The sequence below is a fragment of the Octopus bimaculoides genome, chromosome 4, assembly GCF_046866305.1.
Source record: "Octopus bimaculoides isolate indiv1 chromosome 4, ASM4686630v1, whole genome shotgun sequence".
NCBI classification, from domain to species: domain Eukaryota; kingdom Metazoa; phylum Mollusca; class Cephalopoda; order Octopoda; family Octopodidae; genus Octopus; species Octopus bimaculoides.
In genome coordinates this window covers 143,035,113-143,038,679 of record NC_142931.1, presented here as the reverse complement: position 1 = coordinate 143,038,679, position 3,567 = coordinate 143,035,113, and the positions used below count along the sequence as shown (strand labels likewise).

At 38.1% G+C, this 3,567-nt stretch overlaps 1 pseudogene; it reads left to right on the top strand.

Annotated features, from left to right (window-relative positions):
* Window positions 1-251: 251 nt before the first annotated feature.
* Window positions 252-370, top strand: LOC128247725 (5S ribosomal RNA; annotated as a pseudogene).
* The last annotated feature ends 3,197 nt before the right edge of the window (window positions 371-3,567 follow it).

Sequence of the window (3,567 nt, the reverse complement as noted above, 5' to 3'; positions counted from 1 at the left end):
ACACTAAACAACACCAGTATCAACAGCATCATTAACTTCAACAATAGCAGACGTTACAAATAAGGATTTAAAAAAAAATTAAAACTTGTTTCACTCACGCAACTCGAACGTTGGCCTTCAAATGACAAACCCGTTGAATATGTTCTTATTTCTGTCTGGAATCGGTGGTATATCTGATGTTATTAAACTTTACAATTTTCGCAGCTTATTCCTCACTATCAACAACATTCTGATAATATTTCTGGCTCTATGCTTACGGCCATATCACGTTGAAAGTATCGGTTCTCGTCCGATCACCGAAGTTAAGCAACGTCGAGCCTAGTGAGTCCTTAGATGGGCTACCGCTTGGGAACCCTAGGTGCTGTGAGCGTCTCACACTATGGTGGCGAGCTGGCAGGAGCGTTAGTACGCCGGGTGAAATGCTTAGCGGTATTTCGTCTGCCGCTAAATTTAAATCTGGCAGAGTCCATCATATCTCTTCACGTTTGACTTTATTCGACAGCTGGCACTCCGTCGGTTACGACGATGGGGGTTCCAGTTGATCCGATCAACGGAACAGCCTGCTCATGAAATTAACGTGTAAGTGGCTGAACACTCCACAGACACGCGCACCCTTCACTTAGTTCTCAAGGAGATTCAGCGTGGCACAGAGTGTGATAAGGTGGTGGTTCATATTTGAATTACAGGTACCATTCATTTTTGAAAGCTGAGTGGACTGGAACAACATGAAATAAAAGTATCTTGCTCAAGGACACAACGCGCAGCCAGGAATCGAACTCTCGACCTTACGACTGTGAGCCGAGTACCCGAACCACTAAACTACGCGCCTTCACATTCAAGAAAAGTATAACGAATAAGAGTTGTGTGCTGGTGGGGAAATACCAGTTAATTACTGGGGTCGAATTACTCAATTATTCCTCCTCTCCAGAATCACTGACCATAAACCTAGAGCAGAAACAAAGGGCCGTGAATTGGCAGGGTCGTTAGAGCGTCGGACAAAAATATCTTGCAGGAATTTGCCCCGCTTCTTTACTTTCTGGGTCACCGAGGTCAACTCCCTTTTATTTCTTCGGGATTTACAATATAAAATACCAGTCAAATAACGAGGTCAATGGGGATATATTAACCCCTTTCCCATAAAGGGGGTTGAGATTGTTGTAGGGGCTGTGAAGGCAGACGGGCAAGTATGTCGAAGATATATTAGAGACAGAGAGAGGGAAAGAGAGAGAGCGAGAGAGAGAGAGAGAGGTGGAAGGAGAAGGCGTGTGTATGTGTGAGTGTGAATAGGGGGTTTGTCGTGCGTGTGTAATAAAATGGGAGGAAATCATTTCAGTTAAAAGAAAAAAAGATTCCCAGATTAACAATTCCGAACATGAAAAGTATTTATTACATTAATAATTATGTCATTGATAATAATCATTAAGAAGGCGACGGCATTCAGCTATGACGTAGATGACGTCATAGAGGAGTTACTGCGTAATCGTATTCATTTGCATACGTACACACACAAACACGCATGCAAACATAAATAGATACATACACAATACACATGCATGCACGCCCCAATACATACATACATACATACATACATACATACATACATACATACATACATACATACATACATTCATTCATTCATACATGCATACGTAAGTATATATATATATATATATATATACACACACAAGCACATATATAGACTTTCGTATGTGCGTACATATATATAAATATACATACATACATACATACATACATACATACACGTCAAACGCAAGAAATTTATATAAGTTTTATATCGACATTGTAATAAGCACACTTTCTTGTTTCTCCCCTGAAGCTTTTGCTGTAACGTAGAGTTTCGTAACACGAAACTTATTGTATCATTGATTTTTGATGCTCCACAGAAGTCGTACAACATGGGATCCGAGAGAGAAATATGATTCACGTTACAACAAGGTTTTCACGAACGCAATCCTTTGGATGTGTGCATACTCATGTTAATAAAATGGATCGCTTTACTTTACTGTCTGACGCGACGGAACTCCACCTTACGACAAAATTCAGACAATTGCAATCATTTTTTAAAGTGCAGGATCTCTGTAGACTCATGTTGCGCTTTGGGTCGATTTACTTTATGTGAAATTCCGTTGCGGTAGGTCGTATCCTCTGGATTTCTGTATGTATGTCTCCAATATACATACACATTCCCACCCTCACAAATACATACGAGCATAGACACACGTACACATAGACATAACGTAAATTTATATAGTAACATAATATTGCATAATATACCCGCCCTACGAATGTGAAAAAAAAAATTTTAATGTTACGTGAACAGAGATTCTCGTTTCACGCCTTAGTTAAATATTCAGATGATCTTAGCTGCATGGTCGGTAGACAGTAGCCCTACTTTGAAAATAAGACGAGACATAAAAGAAATCATTATTATTATTATTATTATTATTATTATTATTATTATTATTATTATTGTTGTTGTTGTTGTTGTTGTTGTTGTTGTTGTTGTTGTTAAGGCGGCGAGCTGCCAGAATCATTAGCTCGTTGGGCGAAACGCTTTGCGGCATTTCGTCTGTCTTCACGTTCTGAGTTCAAATTCCGCTAAGGTCGACTTTGCTTTTCATCCTTTCGGGGTCGATAAATTAAGTACCAGTTGCGTACTGGGGTCGATCTAATCGACTGGCTCCTCCCCCAAAATTTCCGCCCTTGTGCCTAGAGTAGAAAAGATTATTATTATTATTATTATTATTATTATTATTATTATTATTATTATTATTATTATTGTTGTTGTTGTTGTTGTTGTTGTTGTTGTTGTTGTTGTTGTTGCTGCTGTTATAAGAATAATGTATCAGCTAACACAATGACAATACAACCTGCAAAAAGAACAATAAAACTTTTACCGACACAATTGTCTTCTTAATCGCTGCAATAATGATTAATAGATGCTGTAAGAATTCAAATATCTAAAAAGAATAAAGTCAAAAAAGAAAAACAGAAGGAAGAAAGAAACTACGCCCACGCACGCACACATTTATGTATTAAACAAGGCACCAAGATAATTGTGCTTAGATAAATGTGTTATACGAAATCCACGTATAATTTATATTTCTTCATCTGTCATACGCCGTTCTTAGATCAATATGATGGTTTCCAAGTCTTATGACTTCAATGACGTCACGATACGTAGTTTAAAATAACGTCACACTTAGTATTGAAAGGCATGTAATTGTGAAGTGGTCATGGGTTTTCCTTTCTCAATTACAATAATGGACGAAAGAGATAAAGATGAGGGAGAGAGAGAGAGAGAGAGAGAGAGAGAGAGAGAGAGAGAGAGAGAGAGAGAGAGAGAGAGAGAGTTGTAGTAAATATAGCTGGATTTTATTTAAATCCTCAGTCAATAAAATATCTAAATGATGCAGAAAGTAAAAATTGCTGGAGCGGTGTTTAGCTGCTTGTCTTATGACGTATCAAATGCCGACCAAACCAACCAATTAAAATGGTTTTAACAAGCCTTACGTAGTTATAGCCTATCAGCCATACAAAGTAGAT